This window comes from Coturnix japonica, chromosome Z (genome assembly GCF_054131305.1).
Source record: "Coturnix japonica strain WE chromosome Z, WE-NBRP24, whole genome shotgun sequence".
Lineage (NCBI taxonomy): Eukaryota > Metazoa > Chordata > Aves > Galliformes > Phasianidae > Coturnix > Coturnix japonica.
This window is the reverse complement of record NC_140702.1, coordinates 14861472-14877472: the sequence shown is the minus strand read 5'-3', so window position 1 is coordinate 14877472 and position 16001 is coordinate 14861472. Positions and strand designations below refer to the sequence as shown.

The window sequence follows — 16001 nt, the reverse complement described above, 5'->3', positions numbered from 1 at the left end:
GATTATAAAAAGTTGAAGACTTTAACACAACTATTTCACTACTGTCTGATAAATTGGTTAATATGAACAAATAATTCCCATGTTCTACAGTGAATTTCCTTCAGCTAAAGAACCTCGGTAGTAGTAGCTCAGGGCTTCAACTATACATCTTGGTTATATGCGATGTTTGATGGTTGTAGTGGTGGTTTCACAGATACAAGTACATCACACAGAAAGACAGGTAAGTTATATTCTCATAAACTTTTTTTTTTTTTTTTTTTCCCCAACTTCAGGCTCTCCGCTATGATAGCATTGAGAAGGGAAAAATGGTCAAACATTTAACTAATAGACTTAACCATTTTTAATTCAGCTACAGCAGCATCAGGATCTGATGTAAATCAGAAAAGGATCCCCCAAAGCTATGGAAATGTTTGTCTGATTATCCCCTTCTGCCATAGCTAAGTTGCTGGAGGAAATATCTCAGATAAGAAGGGCTTAGCACTCTGAGTGCTGGGAATAGAACTTGTAAAGAAGAGAAGGTTTGAGTGTCATGACATTTCCAGATCAGACAACTCAATGTATAGATAAAGCTGTACAACTGCCAGCAAACATATCTTGCAGTGTAGATAAGAACAAATTTGCAGGCTACAAAAGGTCTCACCAGAAGGTAGATTCATGTAAATTGAATGGATAAATGATAGGATAAAATATCACAGGAAAAAATGTGTAGGCTAAGTAGTGGAAATGTGTATACAGTTATCCTTCATGTGTACCTGAAGACACGATTTACAAATATAATTGTTGTTGTATATGCAGATGAAACCATTGCATGGACATATTACACAATAACTTGCTACAAGCATGCATAAATAGACACATCATAGTATTACTAATTTGTCCACATAATACTAATGTATACAGGAAATGCAATCCTAAAAACCTGCTTAACTAGATAGTAGCAGTCCATTTATCCAGTCCACTCAGGGGCTACTTTCTGCTGTTGTGGTTTGTTTTCAGAAAGTTAGGATTCATTTCCTTAGTAGCAGTCAGGTTATCAGGCATGTATATTTTGTACTCCAAACTGGAAATAAGAATGGAGCTAAGCAGCTATGCAGACCACCTGGCCCAGTGATACAGAGGGATACAAGAGGGAGCCCCTGGTGTTGCATGGTTCTGGTTTGCTTCTATCTCCAGGCTGACTAGAGTCATGGAGGTTAGTCATGCTAGCAGAACATACTGTCCTTACACCTTGCTCTGAGTTCTGAACTCAGAGCTGGCATGAACTGGCATACAGTTCTCTGTATATGCTACAAATACTATATATACATACACAGAGCACAGCAAGATTCTAAATATCAAGGACATGTTTTTTTTCTTCATAGTAAATCTGTAGTAGATTTCTGTTACTCCAGTATAAGTTAAGAGAAGAAAAAAATTAAGAATGTATGAAATGCACACGTGGAGTAAACCATTCCCCCCATTTGGTGAGATGTATTTCATGTAAGACATTGTCATTGCTGAGAAATAAAAATTGTTATGTAACATATCAGTATTTTTCAAATGTGCAAAAAGAAAAATTAAATTCTGTTTCTACTGTAAGAACACATTTGAATGTGTCCTTGTTATGCCACATGAAAAGCAGCACATTATTTTTTGCAGGTCTTCAGACTTATCTTCTCATTTCAGTATCTTTATGTTTCAGGCAAGCTTCATCTTCCATTAGGAATGAGAGTGGATTTCCCCAGGGCTAACACTGTACCTGCAGTTGTTGGTTACAGTCATCCTATCTATGAAGTCACAAGAAATGTCATGTCTTAGATGGCTACCACTGAAATACTTCTTAGAGACATAAAAGACAGGAGAAAATAAGGAAGCATTCCCTACAGTTTCTGGAGGGTTCTTACTTGCCACCTGGTCAGTTGCTGATAGCTTTGTAGAACAGATTTTGCTGTTCTTCACGCGCTCTATTTTAAAGGCACTACTTGGAGAACAAACAGCTACTCTGTGGAAAGACTGATGACACAATCTGTCTCTGAGTGATTATTTTAACTTGCATCAGAGATATGTAAGATACTCCTAGAGATTTGTATTCATGATTTCAAACTCTAATTGCTTCACAGTACTTTTAATTAAAATTGTACAAGCTCAATTATTTATGTATTTAACTAATTCACCCAATTTGACAAACCCGTGTATCTTAGGGAAAGTGCAATCCACAGTACAAGTCAGAATATCCTTAGAGACAGATATAAATAATGGCCTCCCTGTAATGGAGGGATTAAAAAACATGATTTTTACAGCCCCAAGCCAGAATATACTTTACAGAAGTGCTGTCCTGCTCTTCCCAGGCCATGTCATACCCACTTTGCTCCATGTCCATCTGAAGGGTACCCTCTCAGCACTTTTTTGGGAATCCAGGCCTTTGTAAAGTAGGATTCTGCCATTCAGTATTTCAAAAAGGTCATCAGAATATAATTCTCTTAAGTCTGAAATTTTGCCAGAGGCGTTCTTCTGCCTAGAAACACAGAGCCAGCTTCTTAATGGAGGATAAAGACAAAAGGCAGTCTGAGGTTCAGTGGGGAGTGTGGAAAAATTTGAAAAAGCCATACTGTTCTCAAACAGTCCAGCTTTACATTAGAGATTTCCTCTATTTTTCTTTCCTCATGGTACATTACCAAGGAAATTTACTTGAAGGCAGAATCTTTGTTTAAGTATTCATCTCTCCTTTTCTACTTATTAAAAATCTGAAATCCTAATCCCCTGTTTGTGACATCACAGCAGGACTGCTGTGGAAATTATTATGCTGCCAGAGGACTATGACACCAGGTAGAGAATAAACAGGAGAGGCGGATGAGTTCTTGGGAAACAAGGATTCCTTTTTATCCAAATATTTTCATTAAGAAAGAACAAGGGAAGGAAAGTATATGACATGTTTCTGAAGCCCAGCTGCTCTTCTAGCCAAGCATTCAGGATGATGAAGTGTGAAAAGGCCCTGTCACTCATAACAGAAAGGCTTTAGTGTTGGTTTTTGTCCCTTTTCTTTCTATAATCTAAAGCTTGGGCTCCCATGATTTATTTACATACCTTGATTTTTTTCTTTGAAGTCCACAGGCACCAGTAGCAGGAACAGCCACAGATAATCATTTGCTGCACTAGGCTCCAAACTGACCTCCAGAAATTTCTGCCAAGTACACGGTATTGTCTGTTACCTTAAAAAATCCCAAGTTGTCCAAGATGTTAGAAAAAAATGTAGGCTTTATAGATATTTTCTGACTTGTGCACGTCTAGAACAACTTGTGCTTCAGACTTCTCCTGCAAAATAACTTCACCTGCATAACCATGTCAGCTAGATACATACATCATAGGAAAGCTGGCATCTTTCTTTGGCATTTAGCCCCAGAGAACTGGGTCTTCAGTGGAAACACTGAGTGTGAAGTGAAAGTGTGTAGGTTCTAACCCCTCAGAGCAACTGTCTGCTGTTGTCTGATAATGGCCTATGGGGCAGGCCTTGCAGATCAGCAGCTGTGCTGGACTTCTACTGTGCATGCATTTTGTATAGAGAGGCAACTGGAGAGGATATCAGGCTCAGCAAGATGACATCAAGAGTTGTACAAAATAGGAATATACAATGATAGATAATATTATTTGAGATACGTAAGGGAGTGACCAGTAATGGAAGGAATTTATTGAATCAGACTTGAGTGTATTCTTTTCATACATACAGGTTTTGTAAAGAAGGTAAAACAGAAAAGAAATATACAGGCACATTTTTCCTAAAATATTAATGAAAATGAAGTGGTACATTTAAAGTAGATTATGAGACAAATAACAAAAGAGACCATAAAAAAGAAATAAAGGTTTTAGCTAGTGCTGTCCAGATGATGTTAAACAAACAAACAAACAAACATGTAATACTCATAGCCATGCACCAAGGATTATTAATCAGACAGTGAATGTATCAAGTCATTGGATGGTGTATGGTAAGTTTTGCAGTGAAGGATTGCAGCTGCTTTCTAAGAGTTACCGTCACAAGAAGAGATCATAATCAGTGTGGTCCAGACAGAGCTGAAGAGAAATCTGATAACTTACTCACTATTGCTCATGAAGCATAAGTTAGAAGATCAGATAAAATTGTTGCACACAAAACAAGAGGTAGTGCTTCACCAGGAACATTTGTCTGCTATTTCACAAGTCTTTCTTGTTGAAAATACAAATAAAAGCATAATGACAAATATGCTCAGTCAGACAGAACTCTGAAAAATACAAATCTCATTGTAAATAACTGTCATACAGTCATGTTTTCCAGTGGAAAACAGTGCTCTGTACATTTGAAATTGACTATCAGGAACATTAGAAAGCAACAGTGATGAAACCACATGATGTGGGAGAAAAGGAGACATGGTATCATAGCTTCATCTATTTGTCCATGAAATAAAGAACAACAGATCCATAGAGCTGAAAATTGCTCTGAGGAAATACTAGGCATAGAAAACACGAGGGCCACAAGGCAGAGTTCCTACCTCCTCCTATGCATTTATAGGGTATGAGAAATGCAGATGCCATGCATGAGTGTTCAAATCACACACATCTGTATACACCATTTAGAGAAATCTACAAATTCCATGTCATGATTAGCTGATAGTCTCAGAAGCAAGGGAAGTTCTTTGTTCACTAGTGAGATCTGCTCTGAAAAATAAATCTAAAAGGTAGTTTTGGTTTTTCTCTGCATAGTATTTCCATTTAAACCTTCTCAAAAAGTCCTGGTTTACAAATCAAGAGCTTTGTTAGTTATACCTCCATTTCCATTTATCTGTCCGTCCATATTTTTCCCAGTTTACCCTGAGAGGACTCATAGAAAAGTTGGCATAGGTTGGAAGCGCTACACCTCGAGCACAAGGCAAGCATTTCACTGCATTAACATCTGCAGCTTGATCTTGGGATGTTTTCAAAGGCAGCAGAAACTTTCTATAACAAATATGGAACATTTAACTGGAGAATTAGTCTTTCACTAGTAAAGGAAAATTCACAGAGAATTTTCACACAGTCATGAAAAAAGAACATCATTGTTTAAAAATAAGTAAACTATACATGTAAGTATTGTTTCAATTGGGAATGTTCTATATTCAAATTAGCAATACAGCTGAAGTAAAAATGCTTAGGACAAGGGTGTGGTTTATTTTATTTTATATATATATATATTTGGCATGGAAGGTCTTAGAGCATCATTTGTAGTGAAAACAGCATAGAAAGTTCACTCTTAGACAGGGGCCAGGAGGAAAGAGGGGAAATGAAGATATTTCCTCAAAATGTATTCTTGGTCTTGAGAACATCGTGAGTATTCTAAATACTTTTATTATGAATCTCATAATAAAGCCATATAATCCATCATTTCTAATAATGCACTTAGATTTGAGGAAAGGAGATTATGAACTGTTATCAAATAATGTAGCATTCAACAAAGTGGGAGCATGACTTTATTAAGAGACATTAACCTTTAAAGGATTTCTCCTCCTTCAGATGAAACCCTTAGATTATAACACAGCGTATATAGATCACCAGTAGTCTTCTGCATATATATGTATGACTTAATTAAGTAAAAATATAAAAGCATTTGCCCTGGAGGTCAGTTGTTTTCTCCTTCCTCCAGAACACAATGATTATTTAAAATTAATGGAGTTGGCTTTGCCTTCTCACTATTGTTCAAAAAACAAACAAACAAAACCTTAAACTCTAGGGTATATTTACATCAAGAGTTCTCAGTCACGGATTACTGTCACTTTGCACTAACATGACATAAAGAAGCAATACAGAGCATCCATGCTACAAAGCCCACTTTGGAAGATTGTATTTAGATTTCACATACATGTAAATGAAGCTGCAGTACTGAAGGAAGAAGACAATAATAAAGAAAGACAAGCATTTATTTTGTATCTGAGGCACATGTAAGCACCGTGTATTTAGATTCCAGTACCTGGTATATTAAGATTGAAGTCAGCGTATTTTGGGAGGAAGAACACCTTGTGTGATAAACAGACTAGCTGCTTACAGAGATTGTCTCGATCAAAATTGTCCTTAACCTGTGTTAATAAACCCCTGTGAACTATCACCTAATGCCAGATTATTTTGATGCCAAACAATCTTCAGTTTTCACAGTTCTGCACAATCTCTTTGAGGAATTCTTTCCATTCCCTTCATAAACCTTTGGACTATGTAGGAATTTTAGAAATAAACACTCTCCAAAACTCCGGATCTTCAGACAGAATTAATGTCTTGTGCTTGCTGAATTTGGTGATTCAGTATTGCCTTGAACTGTAGGAGCAGAGATGCTTTTAGTACACTGTGTCTTGCACATAACATTCCTACTGTAGTGTAACAAACAGGTATTATGTGGTACAGCTCACATCAATATCTACCATGTCATTAATTGGTCAGTGATCATTATACTGACAACATCCCTAGACCTCCACTGTGAACTCTGGAATTGATGCATTCATTACATAATTGCTATGGAATAAAAAAAAAAACAAAAAAACCAACATAAATACTATTCAGTTTTTGTCTTTAAATGTTTCTATCAATAATTAAATCAAGAGGGAAAGTATTACTGTTTAAAAACCTGAGGCTGTATGGACCAAGTCCTGGAATACAAGACCTCAGCGAAGGGCATGTTATCTTATCAGCTTTTTCATTTTCAGATAAAGGGTTTTCATATACACAAAACTTACACTATGAAGTGTGGTAGCTTAACCATGTGTCATGCACCTGCTTCACAACGTGCAGCTATTGTGGACAAATATGAATAAGTATAGAATCTCATATATTCGGGGAACATATTTTTGGAGGTTTAATTCTAACAGGATATGTCACTGTAAACAGATGAAGCAGCACTTCATAAACTGTGCTTAGAACTTCCTATCCTACTTTTCCTTAAACAAAGAAAAAATATTCTTAAAAAACTGCCAATTACTCTTCCACACACATTGTCTCTTGAACCAATTCTGGACATTAGGTTACTGATGTGAAGCAAAGACGAATTAATGTCTTTTGTCTGTTATTTAAAATCTTAAGCAGTTTCATGTAATTGTACTTCATCATACACCATAATTTTACACAATCCCAAAGTGAGTGAAGCTTCTTTCATTCTGTAACAGGTGAGCCACAAATCTAAATAATATTACTCCAAGTTGTAATTTCTTTTTCTCCCATTTTTTGCTGCTTAGGCGTGCCTACTCATCAGTGGATGCTTTATCCTCTTTCTAGGGAAACGTAAGTAAAGCCTTCTACAGACAACTACTGAAAATAATTTTTTTTTTTTTTTTTTTTTGCTTTACAGAAAAGGCCAAGTCATGTCTCATTATATTACAGAATACCTTTGACTTGTATAAGAAGCAACTTTCTCTTGTGCTTTCTGAAATTTATTTTTACCTGCGTTTGACTATTTTTAAGCCTCCCTATCCCATCTGAAAGAAAGCAAGTACTCTAAATGACCTGCATAGTCAATGGATCAATGGGACCTACTCTTCGATATCTGATAAGCCTGGAGAAAAAAAAAAAAAAAACCACCTACATTTACCATCTTATTTTGTAATTGAGCTCCTTCTGAACAGTTTGTCCAGAACCAACAAGAAAGTTTGCCTTCCAGCCTAGATGTCTGGACCAGTGTAGAATTTTTTTATTGTTGCTTACTGAACAATTGTGTAAAAACAAAGGGTGTTTGCAACTTAAAGAAAAACATACATCATACTATTACCATTACAACATCCCTTGCATCCCCAGAATGGAGACAAAGTAAGTACATTTCTCATCACTGGAATTATTCTCTGTACCAGTTCACTAAATAACTGCCACTACTTTAAAAACCATGGCTTATCTATACATCTAGCTCATTTACTGCATCAGAAAACAGATATGGTGAAGACTTTCATAATAACTGTGGAATTCTTCAAACTTTTAAAAGAACGTTTTATTTTAAAGCTCCACATGACTTCCCCAAAGCTTAGATTAATAGGCTCTTGGATACTTCATGGAGCTCCGATTCCAGTAATAAATACAATGAGCTTTTTTTTCCCCAAAGAAAATAAAGTTTGGAAAGGAGGAGCCATGTTTCATCTGCTCTAAGCAGCCAGAACTGTCTTTCCAATGCAAGAGAAAGTTCCCTTCTCTTCTACTCAGCCCTTCTCAGCCCTTTCCTTTCTTGCTTTTACCTTTTTTCAGGTTTTCAGAACTACTTTTTTGGAGGACTAGATGAGATGACTCAAAAGCTGTCGTTAGCCCTCTGTTTCTAAGCATCAACATAAATTAAGCAATAAATAAATAAATAAATAAATGCAATCCCATGCAAAACAGATCCTCTAATGGAGATTCATCAGCTTCTTACTATGGTAACACTTCTTTTCCAGCTCACATTTTACTGTGTGTCCTTACTATCCAGCTCCTTCATTGACAAGTTTGCAACTTAGTTCAGGAGTAGGAGGCAACTGGCTAAATTGGCTGATTTAAAAAATGTTTATTGGGGTTTTAGTCTCTAATTCTTGTTCAGTGCCATGAATGGTTACAAGATTTTCACATCTGGGGCAGATGGAGTTTGATATTCTCCTTCCAGTTGATACAACCCATGCCTTTCCACTGAGAGACTTCCTACAAACATTGGAAAAACAAGAACAAGACATTAATTTTCATTTTTTTAAGTACCAAAAACAAAACAAAACAATATTTCTTCTACTCTAAGAAAAACCCAAAGAATAGCAAGCTCAGGAATCTTTTTGTGTATCATGTATCCTGAGCCGTTAACTCTTTTCTAAATGAGATTCATTGCAGATAAGTGGCACTAGTCATTGTTACAGCAGCAAGTGCAAATAATGTTTGCCTCAAAACAAGTGTAAAACAGAAGATGTTACCTCAAGAAAAATAAAACTGTTAGGGAAAAAAATAACAGTATTCCCTAGCCCTGATTTCTGGGATGAGGGGATCATTCCATTTGCCTATGATATTGGTCTATCTAAATATCCCACAGTTTTGAGCTGAGCAGTTTACCCTTTCCAAGAGTCTGCATTTTATGTTCAGATTAAGATCTATTGAACATATTAAAAATGAAATATAACAATTCCCTAGCAGGATTTTTTTCTGTGATTCTTCTGCTTCTCCCTAAGCAGGTCTTTCAGTGCTAAGAAGTCAGAGAGAGTGCCTGTGGATGACCAATACAGCTCCTATCAGCTCTGCCAATATTTTACACTGTAGATGCAGACAAACAGGATGTCTGCCCCATACGGCTAACATTCCATTGATATTGCTGCAGTACTACAATAACAACAGGAAAACTGCAGGAAAGTCAGAATGGAGGCAGATGCTGCGGGATGAAGACAGTAGCTTTTACATCACCCAGCTTCTGATGGCTGAAGCGTTGTCAGAGTCACACAGCAAGATGCAGGCAGCTGTCTCCTTGTCACAGCTGATGTCACCAGCAGGCAGGGGAAGTGGCAGGAGCAGCAGGTGCTTCTGAAAGTCCTCCTGGCCTGCTGCCGCTGTCAGATGCTTGCCCGATCATGCTACATGAGTCAGTAATGCCATGCTGCCAGCACACAAGAAACAAGTGCTTTAATGAAATAAAGTGCACTAGTCAGAAGCAGTTTTCTTTGGAGACCTGGGGGACTTGACCTAAGACACAGAGGAGATAGCTGCAGATTCCCAGCGATTCCATGAGCTCTGATCCAGCTCCATAAACTGTGGGAAAGAAATACACAGAAGAAATGTCACCCAATGGCTGGCCTGGGAATTTACTCTCCCAGGCATTATGATTGCCACTGACCTTCAGCAAGGCAAGCAGCAGCAGCATTTCAATGCATCTGTTTTCAGTCGACCTGTTTTGAGTCAATTTACTTCTCTGGAGGGCAAACCTCTCCTGAAGCGATAGAGACAAAACACGGAAGAAGTGCAAACAGGAGAAAAGGAGTAACAGGGAATAACAGGAATAATATTTCGTATGAGAAACTGTGCTAATGCCACCACATAAAACATTTGTAAAGCTAATCATGGAAGTAGACAATTATTGGTCTCAGTGAGTACTTGCAGACTATTCATGCACAAACATGACAGAGAATAACCTGCTTTTACTCCCTTCTGTGCAACTCAGATCATCCCTGAACTCCACTAAAGAGGTGCTAAAATGATCTGCTCTACCTAAACAGCAGGTCTGCTGGGGAAATAAGGGTCTAAATAATGCGGGCATAAAATGCCTGGGGCACCATTTCTCATGCTGCAATATCAAAAGCAAGTTCGTTACTGTTTTGGTCAGGTGTATCTACACACAGATTGCTGTGTATAGTTCATTACAGCAATTTTTTCTTTTTCTTTTTTTTTTTTTTTGCATAATTTACTCATAATTTTCACTTGATAAAATGGGGCAGTAATGGTTATGTATATGTAATTGTGATAATTATAATAATTATCATTATCGGGAGCAGTAAAGAAGCCAGAACCACTGTAACACTAGCTGTTTGAAATAAAGAGCGATGATTTTGTTAGAGAGGAACTCCTTCCTAAGACTTATAAATATCGGAGAAATCCTTGAGGCTCTTCTAAAATGCATATGGCTTTGTCAGAATGTAATGGGTACTTTTGTATATAGAAATTCAGAGGTGCACCCTGTTGTGTATTGTTTGATAGCACCAGTTTACTAGCATACATTTACAAAGATTTTCAGGTCTCTTTGATAACTCCAATACTGAATGAAGAATTAAAATCTTCAATCATTGTCTTTCATTCTAAAGCAATAATCACTGTTTCCCTGAGTGAACATCTGTGTAAGAAAGTGCCCACTGTCAGCAAAAAAAGATCAATTACTCTGCTGTTGAAATGTTCTGTATAGCATTCTGTTACAATACATGATTATTATTTTTTTGCCACACAAGCACACAGTTGCTGACACCTGTAGGTCTTTATATAGATAAGGGCAATATACAATATTTTCAACAAAACTGTTTTCATAGTACTGAGAACAAACATCTGCATGTCTGTGCTGTAAAAAAAAACAAACAGGATATACACATTAGATTACTGTAAAACACTCTGTGAAGTATATTCAGTGCCTCCTGCACTGTGACACATTCTGTGGGTTCTGATGTGGTTACATCAATGTAATCACACAGAATTCAATGTTATTACATCATTGTAAAGCTGATACGATACAAATCTTTTTATTTGTAAGTACTAGAGACCTTTTCTTCATCTTCCTTTCTTTTTTTTTTTTTTTTAACTTGTCTTTAACTTTATTCTCCTTAATTAAATTTTATTTTATTTTATTTTATTTTATTTATTTTATTTTATTTTAATTTCCCAAAGCTTGTTTTGCCTCGGGCTTAGGTTCAGTTTGGACAGCCTGAGCAGGGAGGAAAAAAAAAAAGGCTAAACAAACACTGTTTGTCTCCTTTTGAAAGTTATTCAGGCACCAGGGGCTAGGTCTTGATTAATGCTCTCTTTTGAAGCCATTGTTATCTAAGCTCTTATACAATTTGTTTTGGAATTTTCCTTGTATTCAAAGGTAGTGCTGAAAACTCAATGAATTTAACACAAAGAACTGCTGTAACAAAGTAAGACTGTGTCCATACCAAGAAAAGAAATAAAAATGAACTATTTCATATGCTGCCAGTGAACTTCAGTGTTGTGGGAATATATGAACAGTAAAAGCTTGGTTCAGCTTACTATGTACAGACATCCAGTGACATCTGACATACCCCAGGATTTACCACACTGCATTCACATGCAAATCCAAGAACGCATCAGAGTTCCCTACTTTCTTGGGGGAGCTCATATCCAACAGTTCTATGCAAACAGTCCAGTATCTGAGAGGGCTTTCTTGAGACAACTGCATCAAGCCCCAAGTGCCTGTGTATCCTGTCACCTAGTTCACTGCTGCATAAATTAGATTTAATGTTTGCTAACAAAGGACATGTTTAAAACTAAATGTTTTAAGCATCTTCTGCAATTTCTTTCCAGCCTGAATTTTGCACAGTCAGCAAAGCATGAACATAAGAATAGTGAAGCACCAGCACCTTCATACCACACGTTTTGTTATGCTATTTGGCAAATTATAGAACATTCCCATGGTGACAAAACTAACCATGTTGTGAACCACGTAAAAGCCCAAAGTCTAAATCATCTATTGCATAATTAGATACAGCCCCCATGACACTTGCAATGCTCCTGTTTCATATCATGTCCACTAATTGGTAGTGAATTCATTTGGGTCTTAATAAAATTACTGAATATAAGTATTGCAGGATCCATCAACATTTTCAAGACTAGGTTGCGTCTGTTTCATAACTAACTTCCTAAACACATGCAGCATAGAAAGCAAAAGATTCTGAACAATTTAGTTTATCTGATGGAATATACTTTTTCTCCTAGATGGATCTAGTGTTTATGTTACATTTGCTAAAGTGTTTATTACAAATATTAGGAGTACATTTTGCACTAATGCTTTGGAATGAGAGTTGCCAAGTGAGCTGTTTTCATCTCACATGTGAGAAAGCATCTTTGGAGAGAGCATTTGAAACACAAAGACAAAACACAGCATCTATTCTGTAACTGACACCAATATAAAGTCTTCAACCATTAATTATGATGGGAGATCATTATATTCAGCAAGCTTTGCCACTTTATCCAAGTTAACTTATTTTCTTTTTTACTTATTTTTCTCCTTACCCAGCTCACTTCCACTCCAGCTGCTGACTCCCTACATGTTATCCCTCTTACTTTACAGGGTCTAACGTGCTTCTTGCCCGCCACAGCAACAAGCCTATCCTTGGCACCCCACCTCCAAGCAAAGTTTATCAATTCATCCAATTCTTTTCTTATGGCTACAAAGTTGACCAAGTTGGTCAGAGCTCCAGTTCCACTTCAGTAAACTTTTTGACATTGTGTCCTGATGTACAGTGTTGGTTTGTACTGCTGACTAGTAGCGGGATTCACCATGACTTTAGAGGGGTCGTTTAAGGACAAATAATAATTGAAATGTATGCTTCTTTCTGTAGCTGGTTAATTTTATATTTAAAGACACTTAAATTTTGATTTCTGAGTGCTAATGTTACAATGATTATACTGACCCCTAGGGGTGTGCTTTTTGACGTGAAGTCTCTCTTAGCTGCAGAACAGAGAGGCAGGGGCAGCATTCTGCTTGGGTTGTGCCATATAGAACTCTGTTTCTACTTTCCTTGGATATTGCAGCTATGTTAAAAAAATACGACATAAGTGACTTCAAAAATGTTGAGACAAGTATTCAGAAAAGCACATAATAAAAGACACGGAATCATAACATAGAATCATAGAGTGATTTAGGGTTGGAAGGGATGTTTAAGATCATCTAGTTTCAACACCTCTGCTACAGGCCAGAAACTTTCAACTACACCACGTTGTCTCAAAGTCCCATCTGGCCTGGCCTTGAGTGCTTACAGGAAGGAAGCATTCACAACTTCATGAGGCAGCCTGTTCCTGTGTCTCATCACACTCACAGTACAGAATGTCTTCCTAATATGTAGTCTAAATGCACCCTCTTCCATTTTAAAACCATTTCTTCTTGTTCTATCACTACATGCCCTTATAAAGAGTCCCTCCTCAGCTTTCCCTTAGGCTCCTTCTAGGTACTGCAACACCCCTATATGGTCCCCCTGAAGCCTTCTCTTGTCTAGGCTGAAAAGTCCCAGCTTTCTCAGCCAGTCCTCGGAGGGGAGATACTCCAGTCCTCCAATCATCTTTGAGGCCCTCCTGCGGACCCACTTCCACAGTTCCATGTACTATATGTGTTGTGGGACCCAGAGCTGGAAGCAGTACTGCAGGTGAAGTCCCATGAGAGTAGAGCAGAGGGGTAGGAGTACCTGCTTGTCACTTTTCTCTTGATGTAACTCAGGATACATCTGGCCTCCTGGGCTGCATTACACATTGCCAACTCATGTTGAATCTTTCATCAACCAACACTCCCAAACCTTTCTCCTCAGGGCTGCCTTCTAGCCATTCTCTACACAACCTGTGTCTGTGCTTGGGATTGCCCCAGCCTAGATGCAACAGGTAAGAGAAGATACAGCAGTACCTTCAGCAAGAAAAGCTTTGGGCAAAATCTATGTATCTTGAAGGCCCAGTAGAAGAAGTCTTACAAAAAAAAACAGTGCTATTTTTAAAACGTTTTGCTGTAGATAGTATTCATGCTGCTACATTCATGAGATTAATGTTACCTTTGTTCCCTCTGAAAGTAATTAGAGTTTTTTTTCAGGAAGAAGGACTCAGACAACTTTTTAGTGACAATTGTCAAAGATATGCATTCGTACTATACAAAGACAAGCCACTTTCTTTAAATTACTCAAAATTGGACTCTGAGCTATTAAACCAATTCTATGTGCCAAACTTCTGCATCCTGACAATATAAATATTTCTAAAAATATTTTTGGCATGTTTATAACATCGTTCATTGTGCACCAGAAGAAAATGCACTCAAAAAACACAAACATGATGGCACTAATGCCTCTCAGCAGCATAAGTTTTTCCAGGAAAATACTTAATATTAACACTGCAGCAGCAGGATTTTCTGTAAAAACCATAGGTCAGAAAATGAAGAACTGGATGCTGGACCTATGGCTTGGAAACACACTGAGACTATGTTTAATTAATTCACTATGTTCAAATGCATATAATTCATTTTTTAAACACAGACATGTATATAATCTCTTTACTAATGAACTCTACTTTTTGTCTGTATAAAAGAACAAACAACTGGCAACCCACAAAGGCTATTAAACATGAGTGAAAAACAATTTTCAAGTCATCCCCACCTCTAACAAATCAGGAGGAGTTTCTGGAAAATCTTCATGGATTATAATTCTCACTGTCTAAATCTTTCTCCTATGCTGAACATAGTTAGGCAGCTTTGGCAAATCTTACCACCAGTTATCTGCCTGCATTAACAATAAGATAGAACCTAACAAGGCTGAAAACTTTACTGTCTAAATTTGAAAAAGCATACTGGCTTCATGCCCAAATAAAATGCTCCCAGTTTCTGTTTTCACTAGTACATCCGCAGTCACCAGGTAATCAGGAAATCCTCTGGTGGAAAATGGGAAATCCTATATTCTTCATCTCATTTAACAGGGAATTCCACTGTGGAAAAACATACTAGCTAGCTACAGTAATACTTGGGATAGTACATAAAAATTATATATACATACATTTTTTAATGAAGATTCAAACTATGAAAATTAAAATAAAACGCACAAACAAAATGAGGGGATGCCTCAGGTAAATTGTAGTTTACAATGGTAGCATGATGGAATTCTTAGGCATTGTATAAATCACACGTAAGACAGCCTCAGGCAGTAATATCAGAGAACATTACACCTAGAGAGGAATGCCGAATTCCAGACAAGGACTGAACATGTCTCATTTTGCTCACCAAATTAAAATTCCTGGTCTTCCCTCTTCAGGTTCCTTTTATGCTGCTTCTCGCTTCCCTTCCATTTCCTTCAATCCCATATAAATTTTGAACAAAGATTATTTTGCCTCTCAAATTTTATTTGAGAAGCCTCTGTTAGGAAGCTGTTCTATAACAGCCTATCTCCAAGGATGAATATTAGTATATCAAGTACAAATGAGGATTCCTGGTCAGAAAGGACTCAAAAAGACACTCTGTGAAAGTCTTGTTAGGTATTAGAGTAACCTAGAAAAGCAACACCGCTAACCATTTATTTACAGTATTTTACAAAGATTCTAGAAGATTCAATTACAAAATGTTCATTTCCTGAATGGTCTGGTAGAAAATTGCCTATAACTTCTTTCCATACATTACATCATGAAGGGAGGCTGTAATGAGGAGGGGCTTGGCCTCTTCTCCCAGGCAAAAAACAGGACCTGAGGAAATGGCAGCAAGTTGTAACAGAGAAGGTTTAGATTAGACATAAGGAAAAACTTTTTCTCTCAGAGAGTGGTCAGGCACTGGAATGGCTGCCCAGGGAGGTAGTGGAGTTGCCTTCACTGGCAGTGTT

The 16001-nt window shown here is 37.3% G+C and overlaps 1 long non-coding RNA gene across 2 annotated transcripts in view; it reads right to left on the bottom strand.

Annotated features, from left to right (window-relative positions):
* Positions 1-5131: 5131 nt before the first annotated feature.
* LOC146753764 (uncharacterized) overlaps positions 5132-16001 on the bottom strand; it is a 36073-nt gene continuing 25203 nt past the window's right edge. Inside the window, exons 1-2 of one of the 2 annotated variants that reach the window (XR_014939488.1) lie at positions 9785-9872; positions 5132-9699 (exon numbers count right to left, since the gene is read on the bottom strand). This is a non-coding gene — a long non-coding RNA (uncharacterized LOC146753764). Of the gene's footprint in view, positions 9700-9784; positions 9873-16001 lie in introns of those variants that run through there. The other variant, XR_014939487.1, reaches the window with a different exon arrangement.